Source organism: Microcebus murinus, chromosome 5 (genome assembly GCF_040939455.1).
Source record: "Microcebus murinus isolate Inina chromosome 5, M.murinus_Inina_mat1.0, whole genome shotgun sequence".
In the NCBI taxonomy this organism is placed as follows: Eukaryota; Metazoa; Chordata; class Mammalia; order Primates; family Cheirogaleidae; genus Microcebus; species Microcebus murinus.
This window is the reverse complement of record NC_134108.1, coordinates 28,316,805-28,332,788: the sequence shown is the minus strand read 5'-3', so window position 1 is coordinate 28,332,788 and position 15,984 is coordinate 28,316,805.

The window sequence follows — 15,984 nt, the reverse complement described above, 5'->3', positions numbered from 1 at the left end:
CTTTTTTACACCAGACTAGAGAGAAGAAAAGGCATGTTTCCACCCTTCTGGTATTTGCTGGAAAAAGTAAGGCTCTGACTTCCAGGGCATGTGTTCTTCTGCACAGCCCCCTACCCCCACCCCACCCCCCCAGCTCTCAACAAACACAAAATTACTCTTAAACTTCTTCATTTTCTGGGAATCTTGCTGAAGAAAACCCTACCCTGTTTTGTTTGGAAGATTAGGCCCACCAAGGAATATAGCTGGAGCTGCCACGGATGGGGCGAGGGTGGGAGGGCAGAGGAAAGGATGCTCATAATGACAAGAAAACATGATGTCATTCTGTGTATTTTATACCAACCAAGTCAATTAACATAAAGCTTAGATTTTTACTGCAATAATGAGGCACTCAAAGTCATTAGGCTATAACAATTAGTTGTAAAATGATTACACACATTTCTTTCATAGAAAGGAAATTCATTTTGTTAGTTTCAATGTTTCCTTTCTCCAATATCCTTTTCCTACAAAAACAATTACTAGATTAGACATTCTTGTGACCCTGTAGACATTATGTCATTTTTGATAAATTTCAATTTTGAGGAGCCGCATTCTCCACTAGTGACCAATTTTGGCAAAGTCACATATGTGCTGTAATATTAAAAGAGAGTTTTCAGAAATCCATCCAAGGAAATTATCCCTCAAAATTATGCTGCACTACAATGAGATTTCTAATAGATGTTAGGAAGACACTTTTATATTGCTACCAATCAATATCACATTCCTCACAATGGACAGCAGTCAATTTAAATTGTATGTTTACATGCAATTAAACATACAATTTCGTATTGTATTATGCATAAACTATGTTTTACACAATTAACTATGGTTTATACAATTATGTGTAAACTATGTTTACATAGTGACAGTAGTTCTAAAGATTACATCAGTCATCTAGCATTGAAAGACCAGATGGTCTTTTGATATGGTAACCCTTTCTTTTAAAAACAGTGCTGTTTTAGCCAATACAAAGAATTGATTTTGAAATTTAGTATTGGCTCTAGATGGGACACATCTTGTGATTTACAGTTGAGAAAAATCTTAATGTTTTAAGTGTTTTCTATGTAGAGAAGTTTGGCATTAATATCAACAGGTTCTGTCATTTCTTGTCTATATATCATAAACATAATTTGTTTTTCCAACTGTGTTTTTGACAAGGTTTTAAAATGTATCCTTGCTAACTGTTTTTACATACACTGTACCATTTCATTGTAGTCAAAAATTAATAATTTTTTAAGGCCGGGCGTGGTGGCTCACGCCTGTAATCCTAGCACTCTGGGAGGCCGAGGCGGGCGGATTGCTCGAGGTCAGGAGTTCAAAACCAGCCTGAGCAAGAGCAAGACCCCGTCTCTCCTATAAAAATGGAAAGAAATTAATTAGCCAACTAATATATATATATATATAAAATTAGCCGGGCACGGTGGCGCATGCCTGTAGCCCCAGCTACTGGGGAGGCTGAGTCAGTAGGATCGCTTGAGACCAGGAGTTTGAGGTTGCTGTGAGCTAGGCTGATGCCACGGCACTCACTCTAGCCTGGACAACAAAGCGAGACTCTGTCTCAAAAAAAATAAAATAAAATAAAAATAAAAAAATAATAATAATTTTTTAAGATCTTCCACTGAAATCTATTGTTTTTCTAGTCACATTTCCAGCATTGTTTTATATACATGTACAAAACTATTAATGTATATTATATATTAGAATACTAAGGGACAACTATACATACATATAGGTTATATTTATATAAGTATATATTTATAGTAATCCTTTAGCATTCGTGGGGGATTGATTCCAGGATCTCCCTCAGATACCAAAATCCACAGATGCTTAAGTCCCTGATATGAAATGGCATAGTATTTGCATATAACTTACACATACCCCCTGTATACGTCAAATTTAATATCTAATACGCTATAATACTATGTAAGCATTGTTACACTATATTGTTTAAGAAATATTGACAAGAAACAAAAGTCTGTCCCGGTCCAGTACAGATGCAATTTTGTTTTTAATATTTTCAATCTCCAGTTGATTGAATCCATGGATGTGGAACCCACAGATTCAGAAGGCTGACTGGAGAGAGAGGGACGTACAGACCTGCTTGCTTACTCTTTGCATGACATCAGGGGAACTGGAACCAAAACTGACCCTTGGCCAAGCCCTGGGAATGTGGCCCTTGGAATGTTCTTTATGCTACCAACTGATGTTTTTGTTGTCTATACCTGAAGCAGTGGGCCACGCTATACCAGCTTGTCAGGTTGCTTTGCTCAGGCATCAAGAGGAATAAGGTGTCCTGTTCTCATTGCTGAGGCTGTGAGTCTTGATTATTATCATGGCTGGTTGAACAACAGGGAATGCCTACAGATTTAGCACCCTATTTCAAAATAAAGTCACGTTCTGAGGTACTAGGGGTTAAGATTTTAAAAACATAAATGGGGAGGGTGTGCTATATCCCCCGAGTTCATGTGTTAGAAAGTTCATCCCATTATGATGGTATTAAGAAATGGGAGGCCGGGTGCGGTGGCTCACGCCTGTAATCCTAGCACTCTGGGATGCCGAGGCGGGTGGATTGCCCTAGGTCAGGAGTTTGAAACCAGCCTGAGCAAGAGCGAGACCCCATCTCTACTATAAATAGAAAGAAATTAATTGGCCAACTAATATATAGAGGAAAAAAAATTAGCTGGGCATGGTGGCACATACCTGTAGTCCCAGCTACTCTGGAGGCTGAGGCAGAAGGATTGCTTGAGCCCAGGAGTTTGAGGTTGCTATGAGCTGGGCTGACGTCATGGCACTCACTCTCACCTGGGCAACAAAGCGAGACTCTGTCTAAAAAAAAAAAGAAATGGGATCACGAAGAGGGAATTAGATCATGAGGGCCCTGCGCACATAATGGAGTGATGCTGCTATTACAAAAGTGAGTTAGTTATCAAGGGAGTGAGCTCCTGATAAAAAAGGATGAGTTCACGCCGATTTTCTCTGTCTGTCTCCTGTGCTTGCTTCCACCTTCTGCCCTCCATCTGGTGAGGAAGGCCCTCACCAGATACTGGTGCCATGCTCTTGGACTTCCCAGCCTCCAGAACTATGAGCCAAATAAACTTCTCTTTTCTGTAAATTACCCAGTCCGTGGCATTCTGTTATAGCAGCTGAAAACAGGCTAAGAGAAAGATACACAATTTCAATCCATTACAGGCTCCAAGGTACAACCTACTGCTCAGCCAGTGTCCGCAATGCATCCTGCAGTCCAGAGGAGCTGCCAAAGCTTAGCCACAAGTCTCCAGGTCCTACTGTTGAGCCCAAGTCATAATTTCCCAAGATTTGTTCCCACGTGGGTCTCTTAGTAACATTTTGTACAAAGGCCATGTGTCTACTCAGAGAGAGAACTTAGGGTCTCAAATAGGGGGAGCGGCAGTTATTTTTCCCCTACTTTCAGAAAGCCCCTGGTTTCCTTTGGCATATTGCTCTCCTTTTAAATATGCTGTGAACAAAGAAAAGAGACATAGAGAAGTGCCAGCATTAGCCCAGCAAAAAATCCCAACCGTCTGACTGCAGCAATTTGCTCATTGATTGGCAGGTGATTCAGACCAATTAGAATCAGACTTGTGTTTGAATTTTGGAAGAGAAGTTCTCTCCTTTCTTTGAACCTACAGCCTAGAGCAGGCATCCTCATCTACAGCCTGCGGGCCACATGTAGCCTGCCGAGGACATTTATCTGGCCGCTAGGTGTTTTTGCTGCCACTGCCTGTCCTGCTTAGCAGCCCACTTGTCCCGGGCCCACAGTGCGCATGTGTGGAATGTGCGCCGCACTCTCCAATGGCCCTCCAATGGTCTGAGGGACAGTGAACTGGCCCCCTCTTTAAAAAGTTTGAGGACCCCCGGTCTAGAGCATTTAAACCTGGACCTCAACACACATGGGGTTAATTTGCTTAAAAGTAGGTTCACACTGCTGGAAACAGAGCTCCATGTTAGGGAGCACCTGGCCTTAGAATATTCTTTAAGCCTCTGATTCAATGTCATCTGGTGACTTTTTTATTTACATGATCTAAAAATTTCTCTTTTTATTCTCTTTCCCCGCCCCCCTCCCCAGCTTAGGCTAGTTTAAGTTAGATTTCTAAAGGTATTCAAAAGAATGATAACTAATGAATATCTGTTAACTGACGAGCCCACCTCTCACCTTAAACATTTCCTATCTTGACTCCTATCTTAGCATCTTCTGAAGGGATGATAAAATTTAGTGTTGGGAGGACATTGGTACTTTGGGACAGGAGTTTGCCAACCTCCTCATTTGCTGGAAAATTAATAAACTTCCCTTTCCTTCTCCTCAAACAAAGACAAAACCACAAAAATTTAGTGTTGGTATGACCTTCCTATGGTAAAACTGGCCTCCTCTTACTGCCTCTGAACCAGGTCTGGTGGTGAAGTCCTTACAGCTGAAATGACAAGGTCTTGGACAGTACCCAGCAGTTCAAAGGCTCTTACAGTCTTGTGGATAGTAGAGTAGTAGGAAACTCTTGGTAGTTCAGACCTGGAAATGATGACGGACCTGCCACCAGTAGAATCTAAGCAAAATTTTCCCAGGAAGCATTCACCTAGTGTCCCGATAGAGTAAAGAGGAAATTGGCTAAAGATTGAGGTAGAGGAGGAGATAAATAGATAATGAATTAATATTTTTTGCACTAAAATTTTAATTGAGAAATAAAAGTGAAATGGCAAAAATATACATATTAACCACTATAGTATTAAAATAAGTCAAGATCTCAGAAACTTTTTGTATAATGGTATAGTGCTGCATATATTCTGATACAATAATACAAAAAACAAACAAAACAAAACAAAACAAAAAACCCAGATACCAGGCGTAATTAGGGAAAAAAGTAAAGATAAATAAAAGAGGCTGGAATATGAAACTTAAAATTGACTGTGATAAAGAAGAGATTGCATGAGCTTTGGAATTAGAGTTGAGTTGAAATCCTAGTTCTATAATCTTAAACAAGTTCTTTAATCTCTTTGAGACATATCTTCTTCATTTGCAAAATGAGGTTAGTCATCTCACACAAGTCAACCTTGTACTTAGGGTGCAACAATTAAAAGAGAGATGAATATATGTAAAATGTGTGGCATAGTAGAAACTTAATCGATTATAATTATGATTGTTATTGCTTTATAAAGAAAGGATAGTCATACCCAAAGATGATATGTTTGATCATTTTAGGTACTATGAATTAAGTGGAGGTATGAAATTGCTAAGCTCTAAAAATATGAAAGGCTTACAAGTTTGAAATAAATGAGTTGAAATGTAAGTAGAGTATTAAAGGAAAATGGATTAATGCAACATGAAATGGCACAGTTTGGAGTTCTGCTGTACAGGACCACCCTTAAAGCAAGTAAGTGAAGGTTTTTAACACGTAAGCCACCATCTTTGTATTTTCCCTAGACCAGAAGTCAGCATTTGACATAAAGTAGCCATCTATTTTCTAGCCAGTAATCTCCAAATTGCTTGGCACCAGAGCTTGCCCAGGTGGGGTACTGTACAATAGATGGCGACATAGCCCATCAGAGCCCTTCCTTTGAGGCGCCTGAATGGGAGACAGTCAGACGTGTGGCAGTAAGGGGCACAGGAGTTGGAAGCACACACAGAACTGTAAGCAGAAACCAAGAGGCACAGAATCCGTGAATAAACAGGACTCGAGATTTAGTGGAGGACGCGAGGGCAGTCACCAGCCACGGGGGCAGGAGAAGCAGCCTGGGAATAAAAGCTGAAGCGAAACCCCAGGCCAGAAAGCAACTGACCCCAGCTTCTGCAGAAACACCTGGAGTTGCCACTGGTCTCCAGAGAGGCTGGCGGACCACCAGAGCTCTGTCCTGTGCCCCAGGTGGCTTCCTTCTCCCGGAGACCCGGCTGTGCGGTTGTCCACAGGCTTCCTATCTCCCTCACTTCTCAGTGTGTCCTTACAGCAGACCCCCGCGCACTGAGACCCCCTGAATATGCCTCTGCCTCTGCAGAGTGGGAAGAGTACAGTTAACAGACTCTCCTAAGAGCACCACGGAGAACCGTTTGGCGTGGCCGACGCAGGAAGCTCACTGCCGCCACCCTACCGACAGGCTGAGCTGCCTCACCCGGACAGCAGCTCAAGAAAACCACACCTACTCCCTTGCAGCATCTCATTACTTGCATAAAATTTATAGTTTTCAAAAACTTCCATGCTCTCATTATCTCATTTGATTCCTATGATTTTTTTTTTTTTTTTTTAGGTAGCAAAGTAATGAACAGATTCTTCTACCGCTGGGTTAGATTTGACGATATGTACAAGGTCAAGTGGCCAGTTTTGAGATTTCCCAAGCTCAGGAAGCTGTGTATGACAGCAAATCCTCAAGGACGGAGGAAAACAGTGAGAAGGACACTGGGCCAAACGGAACGGAAGGAGAGACCAGTGAATGGAGGCCATGATGCCCATAGGGCGCTTCATGGTGGATACAGTCGGCAGAGTGCCAGGGAACTTCTATCATGACCAGGACAACTGTCCTTTTCAATTGCCCATGGGTCTGAGGACTCCTGCAGCTCATGTAGTCTAATATCTGTCCCACCTCTTCCCTCTCAAAATTGTCCCAATTTTAATAATAGGTTATATGGTCAACTTTATTATATGCCTAAGATATTTCCAATTAATAAAATGAGGGAAGATAAAAGTATACTTTCCTTTATAACTAGGACAGAAAAGTATATTTATAAAAAGTATCTTTTGGAAAATTATCAATGATGTAAGTTTAAAAAGTAAAAGGTTTGGCCCATATTTAAGCAAACTGTTGAACCCATGAGAACAACTGCATTCTTTGAGCATTTCCATCTGAGTTTCTGCAGATGGAGTAAATGAATGCATGGCATTTATGGCATGGGTGTTGTCTTAGCCAACTCAGGCTGCTATAACAAAATACCATAAACTGAGTGATTTATACACAATAGATATTTATTGTTCCCGGTTCTGGAGGCTGGAAGTCGAAGATCAGAATGCCAGCAAGGTCAGGTTCTGGTGAGTGACTTGGAAGAGTATAATGAACATACTCTCCTAAGAGCGCCACTGGAATGGGCCCTCTTCCTGGTTGCAGATACTGACCTCCTGTATCCTCAAATTATGAACAGAAAAAAGCTAGCTCTCTGGCCTTTCCTTATAGGGGCTCTAATCCCATTCATGATAGCTCCACCCTCGTGACCTAATTACCTCCCAAAGGCCCCACTTCCAAATATCATCACATTGGGGACTAGATTTCAACATATGAATTTTGGGGGAACACAAACATTCAGTCCATAACAGGGGCCAAAATTATTTTATGAACCTGTCTTCTATATGGATTGGAACTAGATACAGGTGCTTGTTATTTGTAACATTTATTTGTGATATCTTGAACTCATTTGTATTCAGAAAGATAATTTTTCAATAGGTAGAGACAAAAGTACCTAGAAGTGTGATTTCATAACAGACTAAACTTAAACATAAAGGAGTGACTGAGATTGCCTGAGAGCAGAAACAGATATTGGTTGTGAATACACATATTCATTTGCCCATTTCTACAGAAACATATTATTGTTTCCAAGTTCATGTCACAAAATAGAAGTCTGATAGAACCCCTTTTGCCAAGTTGACTGTTGATCCTGACCACTTTGGAGTAATTAAGTCCCCATCCTTATCATCCCAGCTGTTTATAATGACAGCACCCCAATCAATCTCTCTTCTTCAGTCTATATCCCTAAATCAATGCATCTTACAGATTGCCAGAAGGTTAATCATCCCAGAACACAGCCATGTGCCACATAATGACATTTTGGTCAATAAGGAACCAAATATGCAACAATGGTCCTATAAGATTATAATGGAGCTGAAAAATTACTATCCACCAGACATTACTCACGTGTTTGTGGTCATGCTGGTGTAAACAAACCTACCAGGCTGCCAGTCCTATAAAAGTACAGCACATACAATTATGCACAGTAAATAATACGTGATAATGATAATAAACAACCATGTTAGTGATTTATATATTTACAATACTTTTTTTTTTTTTTTTGAGAAAGAGCCTCACTCTGTTGCCTGGGCTAGAGTGCTGTGGCATCAGCCTAGCTCACAGCAACCTCAAACTCCTGGGCTCAAGCAATCCTTCTGCCTCAGCCTCCCAAGTAGCTGGGACTACAGGCATGCGCCACCATGCCCGGCTAATTTTTTTCTCTATATATTAGTTGGCCAATTAATTTCTTTCTATTTATAGTGGAGACGGGGTCTTGCTCAGGCTGGTTTTGAACTCCTGACCTCGAGCAATCTGCCTGCCTTGGCCTCCCAGAGTGCTAGGATTACAGAAGTGAGCCACCGCGCCCGGCCTTATTTATTATACTTTTTATTGTTATTTTAGAGTATATTCCTTCTGCTTATTAAAAAACAAGTTAACCGTAAAATAGCCTCAGGCAGGTCCTTCAGGAGGCATTCCAGAAGGAGGCATTGTTCTCAGAGGAGATGGCAGCTCCACGTGTGTTACTGCCCTTGAAGATGTTGAGATGAAAGAGAGTGATATTGATGATCCTGCCCCATCATGTGTGTGTGTCTCTGCCTTAGTTTTTAACAAAAAAGTGTAAAATTAAAAAACACACACACACGCATTTTAAAAATAGAGGCTAAGGCGGGCGGATAGCTCAAGGTCAGGAGTTCAAAACCAGCCTGAGCAAGAGCAAGACCCCGTCTCTACTAAAAATAGAAAGAAATTAATTGGCCAACTAAAAATATATAGAAAAAAGTTAGCCAGGCGTGGTGGTGCATGCCTGTAGCCCCAGCTACTCGGGAGGCTGAGGCAGGAGGATGGCTTGAGCCCAGGAGTTTGAGGTTGCTATGAGCTAGGCTGATGCCACAGCACTCTAGCCCGGGCAACAGAGTGAGGCTCTTTCTCAATAATAAATAAATAGATAAATAAATAAATAAATAAATAAATAAATAAATAAATAAATAAAATAAAATAAAATAAAAATAGAAAAAGACTTATAGAGTAAAAATATAAAGAAAGAAAATATTTATGTATAGCTGTACAATGTGTGTTTTAAGATAAGTGTTATTTTAAAAGAACAAAAGTTTTAAAATGTTTAAAGTTTATAAAGTAAAAAAGTCAACACTAAGCTAAGGTTAACTTATAGAAGAAAGCAATTTTTAACAAATGAATTTAGTGTAGCCGAAGTGTACAGTGTTTCTAAAGTCTACAGTAGTGCACAGTAATGTCTTAGGCCTTTCACATTCACTCACCACTCACTCACTGACTCACCCAAGGCAACTTCCAGTCTTGAAGCTCCAGTCATGGTAAGTGCTTTAGAAAGGTGTACCATTTTTTTTTAATCTTTTATACTGTATTTTTACTGTACCTTTTCTATGTTTAGATATATGTGGACACACAAATACTTACCATTGTGTTACAGTTGCCTACAGTGTTGAGTACAACAAAATATCATACAGGTTTGTAGCCCAGGAGAAGTAAGCTATACCAAATGGCCTAGCTGTATAGTAGGCCATACCACCTAGGTGTGTGTAAGTACATTCTGCAATGCTTGCACGACGATGATATTGCCTAATGACGAATTTTGCAAAATGTATCCCTGTCTTTAAGCAATGCATACCTGCACTAGTTTTATAATCACTTCTATACTCGAAAACATTCACAGCTTCCCATGCCTCATACTGAAAGAAATTCCACTCACCTGTTTGAATGACTTTCCAAGTGTTCCATTAGTTGTTATATCCTACCTCTCCCAACACTCTTATTGCTCTACTATTGATACTTTTCATTTTAGCATTTGACCATATCCCAGTTTTGTATTGCTACTTAATTTTTTCTTGGTTATAGATATTCTCTGAACAGAATTGAAAGTTTCATGGTGATAATGTCCATTTTTTTTCCTTTTCAAGTACAGAGGGTTTATAGCTGAGCTGAAAAAATCTAAATTTCTTGAGCATGGGAATTAATCACTTTGTCCATAGAATCTAGGAAAACATCTGATACCAAGTTCATGCTCAACAAATTATTGAACGGAACTTCTGCCTTAGTACAGGTGCTTAGTATATGAGTTGAGTAATTCACATTTCTTCCAGCAGATGTCGCTAAATCTTAGGTTTAAATTTAAGGCATTCGATTTCAATTTAAGGCTTTAATAGTTAAGATATTACATTTAAGGCTTAGCTTAGCTATTAAACTGATACTTGTATTTTTCAAACTGTGAAGATCTATCTTATATTGTTGTAAATTTCTGGAATTTCTTTTCTCTTGCTTTTAGGAGTAGTTCTTTGGCTGGTCCCAAATGGTGCATTTCTTTCTGATATTCTTTTCCATGCAGCATTTTGCTTGCTAAACTCACAGATGACAATGATGGTGGTGATGACCAGGCTGGCAGTGTGTGGGTGCAGGGCTAAGCACTTCACATGTTACCTCATTTGAGATTCCTGACACTTCTGTGAGGTAGGAACTACTACTCCCATGTTACCAGTGAGGACATGGATGGACATTAAGTAACCTAGTGCAAATGTAACAGCTGAAAGGTGACAGAATCAGAATTCAAATGACAGAACCAGACATTTTAACAATGTTAGCATGATGTCATTAAGCTTTTTTTCTGTTTTATTACACAGTTTTTGTAAACATCATTTTACTAAATTTTTAACCTGAGTACCAACATGTTTATTTACCACAAATAATGCATTTTGCAGCTTAGCAATGAGATGAATTTTTTAAAAAAACATGTTCACCTTCTTCAAGGAAAAACTTCAAAGAATAGGCTTATGCCCTTCATGTTATCTGATAAGCATCTGCCATGCTTGTTAGATTGGTGCATTTTTAAGCAAAAAAAAAAAAAAAAAAAAGGATGATTGAACTTTAAAAATGTAAAACCCAAGCTTCTTTCTTACATCCAAAATGTTCTCAAAATCCTTGATGAAGTTGTCTTTCATCAAAGAAATGTCTTTAAAAGGAATTCCTGCAAAGCTCTTAGTGCAGCCCAGCACAGAGAAGGACTCTGGAAGTATCAGCTATTACAATTGTTATCATCATCTATGTAGCAGCAAACCAAAAGATCAGAAAGAAATGTACCAACAGAATGAAAGAGATTGTGCAGGGCTATGGTGGGCATCTATTATTTTATCTGCCCAACTTTTTTGCCTCTCAGACTTTGGGAACAGTTTTCCCTGTCTTTTGAGGACTGTCTCCTAGACATTGATTCTGTGTGATTTGGGGCACCTGTCATCATGGCACTGTGCTGTCCTGGTCACCTGTGTGGGCATGTGGTCCAAGCCAGGCTAGGCTCAGCACTTCCCCTGGACTTAATGATCTGAAAATGGCAGAGAAAAGTTCTTCTGATATTCATTGACCTATGATGCTTCATTCATAAATAAAAAAAATAAATAAAAAACCATTTATGATATGCAAAAGCTACATTATTGTGCCCGAAGTCAAGGTGGAAATAAGGGTTCTATAGAATTTTTAGGTTTGGGGGAACAGCCTTGTACATGAACTCAGGGACTGGCTATAATGTCCCTCATTCACTGAATACGTATTTAGTTGTGGAGTCAGGATTCCTCAATTTCACCTTAGGTCCAATTTAAAGACAGGATTCTGGCCAGGTGCAGTGGCTCACGCCTGTAATCCTAGCACTCTGGGAGGCCAAGGTGGGCAGATTGCTCAAGGTCAGGAGTTCGAAACCAGCCTGAGCAGGAGCGAGACCCCCGTCTCTACTATAAATAGAAAGAAATTAATTGGCCAACTAATATATATAGAAAAAATTAGCCGGGCATGGTGGTGCATGCCCATAGTCCCAGCTACTCTGGAGGCTGAGGCAGGAGGATCGTTTGAGCCCAGGAGTTTGAGGTTGGTGTGAGCTAGGCTGACGCCATGGCACTCACTCTAGCCTGGGCAACAAAGTGAGACTCTGTCTCAAAAAAAATAAATAAAAATAAAGACAGGATTCTTCAGCACATGAGCTTAAAATCTCTACTGAAGACTTGCTATGTACAAAGTACCCAGCGATGTCCCACAGAAGGAGGCCAATGTCGTTTCAGGAGCCGTCTTGTAGCAGCTGTTTCGGCCTCAGCCTCTTGCTGCTCCTGCCGTAGGTACAGGCTGAGAGGCTACAGCCTTTCCCGGCTGGTAGGACAGCGGCCATGGCCTAAAAGGGAAATCTAAGAGGATTTACATAAATCATGTGGGCACCTCAAAACATAAGGAGCTAAATCCTCTTAGAACCGTGAAAGCATCTGTGGGAAACTTGTTGCCCATTCTGTTACTGTAGTCATGCTAAAGACTTATCAATGGGTAAGAAGAAGAGTTCTCAGAAGCTGCAAGCAGAGGGAAGATTGTGACCACACACTGGCCTATTACAGAAGGAAGCCCTGGGAACATTAAACAGGTCTCGTAGGTGTCCCAAGGGGAGCAGGTACTCAGGAAGCACTGTGGAAGAATTGAATTTAATTGAATTGTCTTTGAGGCGGAAAGGCCAATTTAAAGTAAGAATTAGTAATTTTAGCTCAAAGGCCCTGTGACTGTTCCCACATGATGGCACTTTTCTCACTGTGGTGGCATTTCCTTTGACCCGACCTGTCCTGATTCAGTCTTCCTTCTTCCCATTCTTTTTCTTCCCTCGCCCCACACACAGATTGGACATCTTTCCTACCCCTTCAGAGAAAAAGTGGTTACTGATCTAAATAAATGTTTCCACGGTATATTCTATGAAGGCCTTGTCTCTCCCAGTGCTTTAGAATTCTCCCGGACTACCCAGTGCACCCACATCGACCCTTGCCCAGACTTCTCTATCGGCCCCCTGGCGCAAATTCCCCACAGACCTGCACACCCCCCTGAGCTCAGTGCAACGTGGTCACAGTGTGTGTGTGCTCCAACTATTTCCTTCGAACCATAGGCACTTTGCATCTGAGGAAAACTTACCAGCAAGTTATTTAAACATATTTATGATTCTGCCCCATTTAGTAGTATCCTGCAGAGAGAAACGTCTCCATTGTGGAAGAAAAAAATGCTAATTCCTCTTTTGCATCAGACACTGGCCATCAGGGTTATAAACCTAAGAGTTCACACGAGTGATCAGCTGCTTTATTCAGCTGAATGCCAACCCCCACCAAGCTGAGCATTCGGTTACTGGAGTCTGGTAGAAATAGTTTCATGCCAGTTTCATTTCTGTGCTCTGGTACACACTGAAATCATTTGACACTCTTGATTGGAATTTCTTCTGGTTATTTTGCAGTTGAGAGACCATGAGGATATTATGTTGAGAATGGGGGGCTGCCAGGCCACAGCTGTCCCCCGTGATGCATGTACCACTCTGGAGAGACCAGGTGTCCTTGCTCCAGGGGATCGTGGGCATACACTATATAGTCTGAGCTAATAAAAAGGCCTCTCTGGGAGGAGCAAAGGGCAACCGATATGTCATAGACTGTCTCTCTAGCTTACAAACAGTGAATTACTGACTTCCCCAGTGACTCATGGAGCTGAGTGACCTACCTTTCCCAGACACTCCATAAACCATTGCAACTGTACTTTCCGAGATTCGTGGCTTCACAAGAATATTTATGCAGTGGGACACAAAGGCAGGGCTCTGGAAAACAAGCTGAGGGTGATACTTATAAATACTTGAACAGAAATGTAGCCTGAGAAACGCTGGGAGAAGAGCAGTGTGAAGGGGGATGAAGTTACCTCCACGGGAAAACTAAAATGTTCAGCATAAAGACATCAGGAAGCAAAATTTTGAAAAACCCAGTGATACAAATAGACTGAATGCTGATTGTTCAGCCAGCCAGCCTGGGGCTATCATTATTTATTATTATTATTATTATTATTTTAACAGGTCTATGAATCCAAGAAAGATGCAAGAACTAATTTATATAATTAAGTTTATTCAAAATGTCAGAGATCATTTGCAGCTATAGCTAATTTAAATGCAGCTTTTTTTTTACACAACCGAAAAAAAAAAAAAAAAAAAGAAGAACCAAAAATCAAAATAGACAAACCAAAATTTATTCTTAAAGTGACATGCCCACTATTCTCTCTTTTTCTTCTCTGTCTGAACAGCTTGGTCTAAAACTATTAGGTGAGGTTAAAAAAGGTAGGTGCCCCAGGCCAGGGGTGCACAGCAGGGTGTCAGAGCCTGACCATGTATGTGTGCAGGCTGTCCCCATGAGCGAGTGGCTGCTTGGCGGGTGCTGGGGCCTGTGTGAGGCTGGGTGTCCCCAGCAGGGGGCAGCAGGAACCACGGGACCTAGGTCACATCTGGAGAGTTGGGCAAATGAATAAATACGGGAGGGATAAAGAGAGCAAGTTTCTTATTGCTGGAACAAGAAGTTATGATTATGAACTGAGAGAAAATAAAAATGAATTTAATTGGAATTAGAGATATCAGTGCAAATTCCTGGTTTTTAAGATACATAGATAGAAGGAGAGTCATTCTGGGAGCAGTGACACCCCACGACCCAGCACACAGTGAGCACACCTAGCACACAATCTTAGTCTCTAAATGCCACTCTCCACTAAAAAGAACCAGGGTTCCTTGGAAAAACCTGGATTCCAGGTCTAGCTCTACATCTTTTTTGCCAGAAAGTAAAGCAACACTCAAAACATATGGGGACATGTCAAAAGTACTGAGAAATCAGATTGAAAAGTACTACGAAATCACATATCAAATATGGGGCAATTTGAGCATCTGAATAAATAATGATAGTAACAGACTATAATATATTAAATAAAATAGTAAGTATGTACTGAAAGAAACTGATGAATGAATAAATTGAAAGTTTGATGAGGAATGAGGTATTTACATAGACTCCATCCCCCAATATTTATCAATTATAAGGAATAAAGTGTAATAACTTTACAGCAGAGAACCCTAGCAGACCCAGCTTAACAAGTGATCAAAGGTAACATTATTAGTAATAGGACAATTTGAAATTGTGTGTCACCTGATAGAGTGCAAAGAGACACAGCATCGTTTCTGTGATATTTCCACCAAAAAGGTATAATCTGAATTTAATTATGAAAAAACACCAGACAAACTGACACATCAAGGGACATTCTGCAAATAACTGGCCTGAAATCTCATATGCCAAGGTTACGAAAGGCCTCCTTGATGGAGGAACTGTTGCAGATTGAAAAATATTAAAGAAATGTGACAACTAAAAGCAAGATGTGATTCTGAACAGGATCCTTTTGCTATAAAGGACATTGGGACAAATGGCAAAACTTGACTGAGATCTGAGGATTAGATAATAGTAATGTATTGGTGTGAATTTCCTAATTTTGATGTTTGATTGTGATTATGTAGAGAATGGCTTTGTTTGTAGGAAATATACACTAAAGTATTTGGGGGTGATGAGGCAATGTGTCAGTCACTTATTCTCAATTAATTTAGAAAAAAAATTTTGGGGCTGGGCGCAGTGGCTCATGCCTGTAATCCTAGCACTCTGGGAGGCCAAGGTGGGCGGATTGCTCAAGGTCAGGATTTCGAAACCAGCCTGAGCAAGAACGAGACCCCGTCTCTACTATAAATAGAAATAAATTAATTGGCCAACTAATATATATAGAAAAAATTAGCCAGGCATGGTGGCACATGCCTGTAGTCCCAGCTACTCGGGAGGCTGAGGCAGAGGATTGCTTGAGCCCAGGAGTTTGAGGTTGCTGTGAGGTAGGCTGATGCCACGGCACTCACTCTAGCCTGGGCAACAAAGCGAGACTCTGTCTCAAAAAAAAAAAAAAAAAAAATTTGGTACTTGCAACTTTTCTTTAAACTTGAGATTGTTTCAAAAATGTTAAATAAGATAAAGCAGAATGATGCACACAATAGCCATGCAAAAAGAGTTTTTTTTTTCGTTTTCTAAGGACTGCCCAGTGGTTAAGGAGGAAAACTGGAGTAAAAGAAGTTTGAGTAGATATTATAGATTA